General features: G+C 44.6%; 1 protein-coding gene across 1 annotated transcript in view; it reads left to right on the top strand.

The window, feature by feature from the left end:
• TIAL1 (TIA1 cytotoxic granule associated RNA binding protein like 1) overlaps positions 1-13,421 on the top strand; it is a 59,153-nt gene that overhangs the window by 7,755 nt on the left and 37,977 nt on the right. The window contains exons 2-3 of the mRNA XM_039546844.1: positions 4,818-4,973; positions 5,070-5,282. The gene's annotated coding sequence lies outside the window, so the exon portion shown is untranslated. The remainder of the gene's footprint in view (positions 1-4,817; positions 4,974-5,069; positions 5,283-13,421) is intronic.

Raw genomic sequence — 13,421 nt, 5'->3', positions numbered from 1 at the left:
TCAACATGGATATGAAATATCCAGTGTTCTTATCCTGGGAGGAAGTAACCCCATGTTCTATCACAGATGCATTTCTGTTCCAAAGGGACAATGATCTGCTTTATGTTCCTCCTGTTCCTTTAGTTCCCAGAATTTTTAGGTAGATTTGCTAAGACAAAGCTCAGGTGGTAATGATAGCCCCAGTCTGGGTGCTAGTTCTGGTACTCCAATCTGAGGCAGCAGTCAGTCAGTTCCACTTTATAAATCTACTGGACATAATTTCCCAGAAACAAGGCCCGGTGCTTCAACTGAACCAGAATCTCAACACTTAGTAGCATGGAATCTGGCTGGCTGAATTCTGCCATGGGCCCGGATGCCCACCGTGCCCCACCCCTCTGCCTGCCTCTTCCCTTGTGGCTCCACCCCCATTCTGCCCTTTCCCCGCAGCCATGCCCCCACTCTGCCTCTTCCCCCCGAGGCTCCACCCCCACTCGCTCCTGCGCCCCAAGACTGGAAAAGCTCGGTGCCCCTGCCATGGCCGGGTCCGGGTCTTCGGTGGTACTTCGGCGGCGAAGGGTCCTTTACTCGCTCCAGGTCTTCCGTGGCACTGAAGGACCCCCCGCCGCCGAAATGCTGATGATGACCCGGACCGCCACCGGGTGAGTGAAAAAGTTAAAAAGGTGCCTGGTCCTCTTAGGTGCGGGCACGGGGCCTTCTTAGGCATGGGGCCCGATTCCAGAGAATCAGGGGAATCGGCCTAAAGCCGGCCCTGCTTGGACTATTTATTGTCTTTAAACTTTCTCTTGTGTTATTGTCTTTAGATTTTCAGCCGGGTCCACTTAGCTGCTATATCAGCATATCGTCCACTTGCAGACAGTCATTCAATTTTTTCTCACCCTGAAGTATCTAGATTTATAAAAGGTCTGATTCATGTGTTTCCACCAATTAAGGAATCATTGCCCCATTGGGACTTGAATGTAATACTCACATCGTTGATGGACCCTCCATTTGAGACAATGGCAACATGTTCTTTATTTCATCCTTCTGTTAAGACAGTGTTTCTAGTAGCTATTGGCCCACAGGGTGGGAGAAATTCAAGCATTAATGGCAGGGCCACCATATATTGTCTTTCATAAAGGCAGAGTCACACTCAAACCATAAACAGTGCTTTTTGGCAAAAATAGTCTTGGACTTTCATATGAACCAGTTTATATACCTTCTAGTGATTTCTCTTAAATCTCACAATTCTCCTGGGGAGATTAAACTCCACAGACCAGATGTATACATGACTATGTCCTTTTATCTTTCTCCGATGAAGTATTTTCATAAATCACCTAGACTTTTTGTGACTCTTACTAATAAGGCTAACGGGCAAGCTGTTTCCTCTCAAAATACTTTCTAAATGGATTACAGACTGCATTAAAGATTGCCTACTTTCTGCACAAACTTCCTATTCCAAGTTAGGGCTCATTCTACTAGGTACCAGTCAACAGCTGTGGTTTGTTTAAGAGAGGTTACTATTCCTGAAATCTGTAGAGCAGCTACCTGGAGTTAGGTACCTATGTTTTCCTGTCACTACTCCATTGTCACAGCTTGTAGATCAGATGCTCACTTTTGCAGAGCTGTTGTATAGTCATTATTTTAATAGGGATTCAATGAGCTACCTCCTTGGAAGGTAGTTGCTAGCCACTTACCTAGAGTGGGTCCGTGTGGACAAAAGCGTGAAGAAGAAAAATAGGTTACTTACCTTACAGTAACAAGTTCTTCTAGATGCCTTTTATACCTTCTCTGTGAGGGTAGCCCCAGTGGACGCTACTGGCTAAAAGATTTCCAGCTTGTTCTCGTGAGGTGCACACATATACAGTGGAATTTGTGAGGGCTAAGGCATATGGAAAAACTCCATTTACTGTAAAGTAAATAACCATCTTTTAAAATATTTGCAGAACCAGGCTGTTATGCTAGTGTAACAGAAAGTAAAATGTGGCCCCATGCTTGGGTTTGGCAATACTGCCACAGGCAGGGCCGGCTCCAGACCCCAGCACGCCAAGCGCGCGCTTGGGGTGGCATTTTGCCGGCAGGGCGGTAGCCGGCTCCGGCGGACCTTCCGCAGTCATGCCTGTGGGAGGTCCACCGGAGCCGCGGCTTCTGGGGACCTCCCGCAGGCATGACTGCGGAGCGTTCGCTGGTCCCGCGGCTCGGGTGGACCTCCCGCAGACGTGCCTGCGGAAGCTCCACCAGAGCCGCGGGACCAGCGGAACCTCCGCAGGCACGTCTGCCAGAGGTCCCCCAGAGCCGCAGGACCGGCACCACCAGAGCGCACCCCGCGGTGCGCCGCCCTGCTTGGGGCGGCGGGATTCCTAGAGCCGCCCCTGGCCACAGGAAGATGATTCAAGAAGGAGTAAAGTCAATAGGCCAAGCCTTTTGGTGGCTCATTGTAGGCAGGCCAGATCACATGGTGTTGGCTTCCCCGTCTTTCCTTCTGCTTCTACATGTATCCAGGTATCTAGTTTTATTACATTACCAGGGGCGGCTCTAGGAATCCCGCCGCCCCAAGCAGGGTGGCGCACCGCGGGGGGCGCGCTCTGGTGGTGCCGGTCCCGCGGCTATGGGGGACTTCTGGCAGACGTGCCTGCGGAGGTTCCGCTGGTCCCGCGGCTCCGGTGGAGCTTCCGCAGGCACGTCTGCGGGAGGTCCACCCGAGCCACGGGACCAGCGAACGCTCCACAGTCATGCCTGCGGGAGGTCCCCAGAAGCCGCGGCTCCGGTGGACCTCCTGCAGGCATGACTGCAGAAGGTCCGCCGGAGCCGGCTGCCGCCCTGCCGGCAAAATGCCGCCCCAAGCGCGCGCTTGGCGCGCTGGGGTCTGGAGCCGGCCCTGTACATTACTAATCTCTATTGAGAGCAGGAAAAGAGAGAGAGAGAGAAAAAACAGAACAGATGAAAGGGGAAGATGAAGCCATATTCACTATATTGATGGGTTTTGTCCTTTGCTAACTAAAGAAAGCTTAGAATCAGGTTTGGAAGATTAATCTGAATCTGATATCAGTCTGATGATCCAGTATGTCCCCAGAGGCTTACTGTGCTGGCCAGCTGAAAAGGAAGAGGGACAGTGCTCCTAGCCCCAAGGATGGACAGCTAAAGAGGAGTTGCTGTGCTTCCTGGAACTGAGGGGAACTCCAGGTAGGCTTCCTGGATTAACTGAACCACAGTTATCTGATGGTTTTGATTGTCCCCTGAAATCTTTAGCTAATCAGGATACTGCTGCATTGTCTACATCTAGGCATATTTTCCAGCCCCAGGAATACCATATATTGATGCTAGTAAGAGTTACACACTCATCGTGGAGAGAATAGACTTAAAGCTGTGCCCCATCAGTCCCATTTGCAGCATGATTTGAACCATAGGGTTCTACAGATAACACTTTACTTGGTGTGCTTTATAAGCAGGCCACTGAGAAAATTAAATCTCTTTAAAAATAGCTTCATAAAACATATGCAGAAAAGGTCAAAACTAGTTTTATTCCATTGCTAATCTCTATTGCTTCAACTCTTGTAACCTATTCCCTGGGCAGTCTCCATTCTGTCCTGAAAGAAGTTCCTGAGATATTAGGAACTACATATGATAAATCAAGACATATGGTCACTTTAAGAGGGTCCAAGTGGCAGCTATTGACATAGGGATACTGAAGATGCATGGTTCTATTGTCAGGCAGTAGGGTAGTGCAAAGCCAGTGCAGAAAGATGAGGCATTTGCATGAACAGCCCTGGTCCTTGCTGATTTAAGAGCTGGCTCTGTGGTTCATTCCATAGGGGCAAACCTTGCTTTCTAACACAATATTTGAGAAGGAAATACATGAAGGGTCTTCTTGGAGACTTCAAACCCCTTTAATCCCTTTCTACGGGGTTTTAAGAGGGAATCCAGCTCTACAATATACAAGTTATTCTTACATTTCTTTTTAAAGGGACATCAAGCTGATTTGTCCCTGCATTTTAAATAGCGTAAAAGATGCATAACTGTTCTAAATGTCTTCCTGGTCTACAGTAAAGGCCACATTTTGCCCCATTTGCACCCCAGGTAACCCCATTGTTCTCAGTAGTGTTCCTAAGAGCAGCGCAATTTGTCTTTAGTTGTTTATTTTTACAAAAACCACTGTAATGCTGAATAATCATGAATACAGATCACTACCTTTAGGGGGTCTGTTGTCACCATGGTGTTCTGTTGCAACATGTATATGGTGCCCCTCATTTGAAATACTAGTACTTTGAATCATGCTCCCAGTTCACAAGAGTAAAGCTGTAAAAGAATTAATGCCTGAACAGAACTCCCATTAACTTTCATGGGAACTGCACAAGGGGGACTAGACACCCAAGTATACATACTGTACTTCAGGCTGCATGTTGTAATCACAGCGCACGTACACAGCTTCCCCTAATAAAAGCGTACGGGGATTCACAAGGGACGCAGCTCAAATTTAGCCCCAAATTTCAGATTTTTTTTGTATAGTCAAGTTTTTCCAGTAGAAAATATCCCAAGAGCTGTACAAAATAGTTCCTATGTTTGTTTCCACTGCAATTTAAAAAACAAACAAACATGGTGTTGCAGCGTTTGCAGCCCACTCACTAGAGCACTCAGATAGTGAAAGCGAGCCTGCGAACAAAGTTAAAGCAACTGATTTATGAAGTCAAAGTGAAACTGACTGTCTAAACTCAGAGAAATGCAAAAAGTAAACAAACAGCACTGGCAGTGAAAAGTACTCTGGATTTTTGAAATTATTTCATTTTACTAATGTAAGGTGTTATTAATAACAGAGGTCAATTAATGTGTTTGTTTATTTTTAGGTTGACTGTGTCCCTTTCATCTTGGATAATTTGGGTTGCACTCTCTCAGTCAACTGTTGGCTTAGGAGGAGGTATTTGTGCCTACACAGAGATCAGGAAAATCTGCCATCGTTCATAAGAAATTGGAAGATGTAGGTAGCAGATTCCCAGCGTCAGGTTAGTGTTACAGGCCTCCACCTAGTGGATAGATTGATATTCTATACTCATATTGCAACTGGCTAAAATAATTAGGAATTGTTTTTGCCATCCCAGGAGACTACTGCACGTTTGGATTGTCCCAGCCAAAGCAAAAGAACTATTGTAGGAGCTCAGCATGCCCAATAGTGGTGATATCACTGCCTTAAGAAAGACGCCGGTCCAATAAAGAAAACCAGTTGAAAAGGGAAAGTGAGAGCTTTCTCTCAGCATCATTAAAAGTAGTGACAGCAGGAGGCCACATGTGGAAGCACAAGACCCAACAGTAATGTATGTGTCTTTCTCTCAACTTTTCCACCAAGTTCAAAATCCTGATCTACCTATTACTGCAGTAAATTTTAAAAACCTTTTTTCGGAAGCTGGCAGTGTCACTGCTATTGCTCTAGCCTCTGCTTTGCTGCTTTGGCACAGTTGTAAACAGTGACTTCTTTTTGTGAATGGATAAAAAGTGGTGCCTCTAGAAAGGCTGATCCAGAAAAATGCAGACCAGCATGTGACAGGGGCTCTGGGTGCCGAGCCAGGCCGCCCCTGTTGGCCCAGTGCAGGGTTGGTACACACTGTCTGCCATCTTTCATAAGATTCCTGCTACTACAGGGAGCTGCAGCAAGGTGGGCTCCGGCCCCGTGGTGGGGCTGCGTAAACAAATAATCCATGGCCCCTGAGCCTCTGGGCTGGGACCGACACTCACAACTGGAGTCCTGTCCCCCTTGGATGGGGCAGAACAATGATCCATCTGTAACCCCTGGACAGGGCAAAATGAACAAGCTGTCTATAGCCCCTAAGCCTCCTGGGTGGGGCGGATAGTAGTAATTGGGGAAATTGGACCTTTTGGGGCAGAACACACCAGCACACTGTCTGTAGCCCCTGGGCAGGGCAAAACAAACAGTCTATAGCCCCTATGCCTCAGAGCTGGGACATAGAGCAGATAGCAGTCACACCTGGTGGCCCGTGGAGGTGGTAGGGGAAATCTGACCTCGCCCTCTCCACCAGGTTCCAACCCAGGGCCCTATGAAGTCAGGGAACTCCCTGTTAGGGGTTCAGGCATAAGCTTCTACTACCTTTCCTGGGTCACTACCTACCACAAGTTGCGTGCTGGGCACCTCCTCAGCTGGCGGCCACCAGAGGCATGTTGTATATACGCTAAGACTCTCAGGGTTCTGTACAACTTCCCATCACTGTAGTATCTGAGTGCCGTTCACACAAAATCAATAGTGAAGTCCCTAGTTGACTTGTTGGAGTCTCTGAGACTCTTTTCAGGGTCAAAGCTCTGGCTGGGGTAGGATGGTGGTTTTCTTGGGCATGGGGTGGTTGTTTGGCTGAGGTTTGGAAATAGAAATGGTGTTCAAATGAGTCAGCTCCTGACTTGTTTCTGACAGAGCTGGGTCTTTAAGCTTAGGCAATAGAGGCGCATGTTTTTAGATCCAAATATAGGGTTCAGTTCCCACTGGTGACAAACTACCAAGGGACATCACATTACACTTTCATAAGTAGTCCCATTGAGCGTACCAGAGTGGATTCTAGCCCCTTTATGTTAACTCTGTGGGGTGAACATTTGGTAGACAGGTAGGTCAATCAACATTTTAAGCGTAGACCAGGCTGTAAAACAAAAAACAAAACAAAAAACAGATTTGCAGGCTCATAAATAAGTAATTATTATCAGTGACTTGTAATCAGGATCCTTCAGCAATTAGGGAATCCACACAAGAAATCTCAATCTACATAATCTTTAGAAACCAAAGTGGATGTGCTGTGGAAGAACTGCAAACCTAGTACTTGCAAAAGGCCCTCTGACCAGGGAAGGTCTGCCTCACCTACTCTTTAATCAGTTGCCCCTAGACTTTCTTGCCAATGGAACATAAGATGCCATACTGGATCAGACAAATGGTCCACTAAGGCCCACACCCTGTCTCTGGCAGTGACTAATACCCGGTGCTTCAGGGGCAGACTAAAGCTTTGCTAATTCCTGGCTGATTGTTCACTGCTGCACGCAGGGGAAGAATTCTTTTCTGACCCTAGTAATCAACTTACTCGCTGAAACATGCAGGTCAGATTACCCTTATCTTAGCTTTCAGAGCTACAGTTATTATAAATGGTGGTAACGTGATCCAGTCCTTTCTACAATCCAGTGCACAGTACAATTTCTCTTTGTTTTCAGTGTGTAACTGGCTTTTAATCCCCAACAAGACTGTTCCTTACGCAGTGATTATTTTTCTGAATAGTCTGTTATGATAGAATTTATCAGCTATTTACAATCCAAATACATTATGTTCCCCTATACTGACTGCAGCGGTCCCTCACTATCAGGCTAGGAGGGCAGCCACTCTGCCTTACTGTGTCAGAGAGCAAACAGCCAGGAAACGGTCTAGAGGTTTTGGCCCTCTGGGCAGGGTCAAGCAATACACAGTCTGTAGCCCAAGCCTCCTGGCAGGGGCAGACAGTAACACACAGAGTCTAGCTCTGGCCCCCTCTGGCCCCCACAGTCTCTATCTCTGGGGGTGAGCAAGGAGCAGTATTCAGCCCAAAGCAGGGCTGCCCATAGGATTTATTGGGCCTGGGGCAAAGCAATTTCAGAGGCCCCTTCCATAAAAAAAAGTTGCAATACTATAGAATACTGTATTCTTGTGGGGGCCCCTGTGGGGCCCGGGGCCTGGGGCAAATTGCCCCACTTGCACGCCCCCCCCCCCCGGGCCCAAAATCTTCTGGCTGGGGCAGACAGCAAGTAATAGTCTGGGGCTCTGACCTCTGTGTGGAGCATAGCAGCAAGCAGTCTTTAGACTCAGCTTTTGGGCTAGAGCAGACACAGTCTAGGGGCCCAGAGCCTCCTGGCTGGGATAGGCCACAAACAAGGCACAGGCCTTCTGGTCTAGGGGGAGTAGGTCAGATCCCCTGGTCAGACACCGAAACACGCTGACTCACTTCCTAGCAGCATGACTGGACTAATCTCTGCTTCCCCTGGGTTATTTCCTACTGCAGTCTGTTGTCACGGCTCCATTGGCCACACATCCTCAGTGGCTTACACAAAAACCATGCTGTTAGCCAATCCTTTAGTAAACTAAAAAATAAAGGTTTATTAATATAAAAAAGAGAAGAGAGCTATTAAAAGGTTAAAGTGAGTTATAAACATTACAGTTGATTTCAGGGTAACAGCAGTCATGGTAAATTTGCTAGCTTGCAGTAAGTTCCTCCTAAATATTGGGATCCTCAGTCCATTGTTCAAAGCTCCCTTTTGTTAGAAATCTCAGTCCAGAAATGTGGAGCAGGAATGAGGCAAGGAGGTGATGTCACCATCCCCAATTTATACTCCCAGAAAAGTACTGGCTCAAACATGGCGTCATAGGTCACATGTCTTGCATGCCTTGCTGAGTCACGGAGTATCCATTTTCTTTGTGCTTTCTGAGGCTACGTCTACACTGCAGTTTATGCCGGCATAATTTATGTCACTCAGGGGTGAATAAAGAACTCCCCATAGCAACATAAATTACACCAGCATAAGCGCTCATGTGCACAGCACTGTGTTGGCACGGAAGCTTCTCCCGTTGACATAGCTTCTGCCACTGGTGGAGATGTTTTTTTATGCTGACAGGAGAGCTCTCTCCCGTAGGCATAGAGCATCTTCACCACGTGTGCTGCAGTGTGCAGCTGTATTGGTACAGCTGTGCACTGCAGCTCTGTATGGCCTGAGGTGTCTTCGGGAGAGGCCCATTGGAAGAGTTGATTCTCCTTAATGGCCTATCAACACAGGGCTGGCTAGTTTGATGTAAATCTGCCTTGTGGGTGTACCCACGAATACAACATATTTAGTAACAAGCAAACAGTAAAATCTCATCACTTCATACCCAATGATGATATACCCATTTCAGCAAGATATCACTGTTCAACAGATCACAACTTTTCCAGTGATACCTTATATGGCATATTTTGTACAAGATTTAATGCAATTGTGTGATAGTGGTAACAATACTAGTGTAAATGGTCAACTTCCTTTTTATACAGTGTCACACTCTCTTGCTGCAGTTTGAGCCAATTACTTCTAGTCCTGTCCTCTGTGGTTAGGGAAAACAATTTATCACCCTCTTCATAACAACCTTTTCCGTACTTGAAGACTGTTATCATGTCCCCCCCTCAGTCTTCCTTTCTCCAAACTAAACCAACCCAATTTTTTCAGTCTTTCCTTGTAGGTCATGTTTGTGTTGCTCTCTTCTGGACTTTCTCCAATTTCTCCACATCTTTCCCAAAGTGTGGTGCCCAGAACTAGACACAGTGCTCCAGTTGAGGCCTTATCAGCGCTGAGTGGAAGAATTACTTCCTGTGTTTTGCTTACAACACTCCTGCTAATACCAGGGCCGGCTCCAGGGGTTTTGCCTCCCCAAGCAGCCAAAAAAAAAAAAAAAAGCCGAGATTGCGATCTGCGGCAATTCAGTGGGAGGTCCTTCACTCCAAGCGGGAGTGAGGGACCCTCCGCTGAATTGCCGCCGAATACCTAGACCTGCCACCCCTCTCCAGAGTGGCCGCCTCAAGCACCTGCTTGCTAAGTTGGTGCCTGGAGCCGGTCCTGGCTAATACATCCCAGTGAATGATGTTCACTTTTTTTTTTGCAACAGTATTATATTGTTGATTAATATTTAGTTTGTAATCCAGTATAACCCCCAGATCCTTTTCTGCAGTACTGTTTTCAAGGCAGTCATTTCTCATTTTGTATTTGTGCAATTGAGTATTCTTTCCTAAGTGTAATACTTTTCATTTGTCCGTATTGAATTTCATCCTATTTATGTCAGTCGAGGTCTTCAGTTTATTAAGATTGTTTTGACTAATGCAAACATTCATTCATTTTTTTCACTGCTTCATCCTCCTCTTTGAATTGCCCCGTTCTCAGAAAAATTGTGTTTAAAAACTGTACAGCAGTGCACAGCTCACTGACAGAGAACCCAGTCCTCATAGAGTTGAGGTAAATTAACTTTGCTGTATTGAACAAAATGGCAGTATACTGATTTACCACCAGGTGAGGATCTGCCCTAGAATATATTCAACATTACTTGTTCCACCAATTTCAGTTTCTTGGAGCTCGTCTACACTTACCGGAGGATCGGAGATCGTTGCATCGGCGGTCGATTTATTGGGAGACCCACTGATTGCTCTCCCGTCGACTCCTGTACACCACCTGATCGAGAAGAGTAAGGGGAGTTGACATTCCTGTCAACGTCACATAGTGTGGACCCTGCGGTAAGTAGATCTAAGCTACGTCAATTTGAGTTATGCTATTCATGTAACTCAAATTGCATAGTTTAGATCGACTTTTCCCTTCAGTGTAGACAAGGCCTTAGCCAATAACAAGGGAAGGAACCCAAAATATATTTAAGAGAAACTTCCACAAAAGGCCAAAGAGAATATTTGTTATAGTTGTAGCCCTAGTAACAGCTATAGTTAAAGCTGCTAAATATATCCATTGTATCTTTTCAGTCATTCATAATTTTCTAAAACTTTTGGCCAGAAGATTGAAATTTACCAAATTTTTTCTCTGCCTGAAGGTGATTTTTTTTATTTAAAGTTGGAGCCAAAAAGATTCAGCTGTTACAAAAGAAGTTACAAAATAATTTTCCTTGTTATAAATAAATAAAAATGGTAATTTTTTTAAAAAAAAAGCTCTTGCACCAAAATGGCTGGGAAGAAAATTAAGTTTGGCAGAGAAATAACCCAGTGTGAAGTATACATGGGTTGTAATACAACTGAATTATGAGCCTTTGAAAATTGCATGCCCAGTAATTTTTTTTTATGACAGTGATATTGGTAATGGTCACTGAGCACTAGGAAGGAAAGGGTGCTCTGTGTATGTGTGTGTGTGTGTGTGTGGCTAATTTAGCTGCATCCACAAGTATTCACAGAAGGCAGGCTCTATAACTGTGCATTTCCGAAGGTGTGCACTGAATGAAGTATTAGCTTGCATTGTTGAAAACCACGCATTAAGGCCCTGATTTTGCACCACTGAATCCATGAGAGTTTTGCTATTGACTTCAATGGGAACAGTATCAAGACTTTAAGGCCCCAATCCTGTAAGCTGTTCCATGTAACTTTACCCCTGTGCCTCTTCAGGGAGTAGTAAAGATGCTACACATGGATAACTAGAAGTTGTGGCTTTCCCTGACTTTCGAGTGCTTAGCTATGAAACCTGCATGCTTTCTTAACACAGCTGCTTTTATAGCATACACAGAACAATGCCAGAAACGTTTTGAGCTCCCATTTCTATTTTGTAAGCCATTGGGTTGTGTACATTTTAAAGCCTTTTCCCTCACAGCCCCGCTGTTCTTTCTGCCTGATCCAGCACTGAAATCATAAGGCCAGTACCTCAGCATGATTTTGGGGAATCATGGCTGATTTATGCCATCTTAGGATCTGGCCCAATATGTTGCATTTATAATATTACAGTACCTGCCCTTGTGGGAATAATGGGATCACCAGTTACTTTTTAACTGCAGGATTAATCAGGAAGGAGTATAGCTAAGGCAATTGAACTGAGTACAGCACTTTGGATGCTACAAACATTTTTCATAATTAACAAAAATGGCAAGAACAAATATGAAATACACATGATAGAAACAAATCCATTTGATAAATATTACATATTATACAAGTCTCCTTTTAAACTTATCTTGGTGTAAATCTGGGAGTTTGGGGAATGGTCCTGAACAGTGTAATAAAATCAAATAAGAGCATATCTGATTACAGTGCCATATCATACTATTGACTTCAATGGGGAGTTCTTAAAAATCAGTGTAACGATATATCCAAAGATATGGGAAAATTTCGAAGAGAAGGGCTAAGAAGATCAATATCCAGATCAAGTGTCAGGAGATTTTCAAAGGGATTGGGGTTACATCAGATGTACATTTTATGATCAGACTTGGAGAAATAATATGCCAGATGTTGGCACATGCGGCAAGGATTACTTGGAACTAGAGTCAAGAACATGAGGTTACAGCAGTCCACATCTAAGCGCTGAGCATATTAGAATTGGCCCATTCCATTAGGATTTTAGTAGCTGTACACTGAAATAAGAGATTTTATTTTGGATCTGGTCCATATTCCATTAATTGGAAATAGATCTGTAGTAATATTTCTGCAGATGTGCTGCTGAGAACCAAGATTTTCAGGGGATCATGTGCTGTGAGACTGTTTTAGTTGGGTTTAACAAAACAATAAATTAAAGAACTGTGAGCCTGCTAATATTTGAGACTAGGCTAATGCTACAGAAGGAGCCTGAAATCTGTTAAGGCAGAAACTCATCATGTGGTCCTGCAATTTTTTTTTCTTATGTTCAGGAAAGCAAAAGTGCACCAGTCTATTAATATACTTAGCTCACTGATTTTGGCAGATCACATTTTGGTCCTGTTAACTCTGCATCCAAGTTAATTTTTTTTCCAAATTGTAGGCTGTGTTCAAATGGGGACAACATTGCATCTCAAAAGGTATTGTGTAATTTGTGGGATCTGGGTCTTGGGGAGAGGGGTTGTTGTTATTGGAAGCAACAGATACCAAAGCACAGACAACTTTCATTTACACTGTCAAAATCATGATGTTTATTTTGGTGGAATGACCTTTAGAGGCATAAAGGCTCTAGAAGATGTTTCCTTATTAAATTATACTTCCTGTTGAATAACACTTTCAATGATGAGGAAATTGGTATTGGAAACAATAATGGAATTATAGAAATGTAGAGCTGAAAGGGACCTCAAGAGGTCACCTAGTCCAGCGCCCGACAATGTGGCAGGACCAAGTAAATCTAGACCATCTCTGACAGGTGTCTCTCTAACCTGTTCTTAAACTCCCAGTGATGGGGATTCTACAACCTCCCCTGGAAGCCTATTCCAGAGCTTAACTATCCTTATAATTAGAATTTCCCTCCTAATATTTAATCTAAATCTCCCTTGCTGCAGTTTAAGCCAATTATGTCAGATCTTACCTTCTAGACAGGGAGAACAATTGATCACCATCTTTTTATAACAGCCCTTAACATACTTGAAGACTTCTTTTCTCAAGACTAAACATGCCCAGTTTTTTAACCTTTCCTCATAGGTCAGGTTTTCTAAGCCTCTTATAATTTTTGTTGCTGTCTTCTGGACTCTCCCCAAGTTTGTCCACATCTTTCCTAAAGCGTGGCAATCAGAACTGGACACAGTGCTCCAGCTGAAACTTCACCAGTGCCAAGTAGAGTGGGACAATTACCACCCATGTCTTATATACAACACTCGCCTTAATATACCCCTGAACAACATTAGCCTTTTTTGCAACTGCATTGCATTATTGACTAATAGTCAATTTGTGATCTACTGTAACCCCCAGATCCTTTTCAGTTCTACCACCTAGCTAGTTATTCCCCAGTTTGTAGTTGTGCATTTTATTTTTTCCTTTGCATTT

This window comes from Mauremys reevesii, linkage group 7, assembly GCF_016161935.1.
Source record: "Mauremys reevesii isolate NIE-2019 linkage group 7, ASM1616193v1, whole genome shotgun sequence".
Lineage (NCBI taxonomy): Eukaryota > Metazoa > Chordata > Testudines > Geoemydidae > Mauremys > Mauremys reevesii.
The sequence above is the reverse complement of the archived record's forward strand: the minus strand, read 5'-3'. Positions and strand labels throughout refer to the sequence as shown.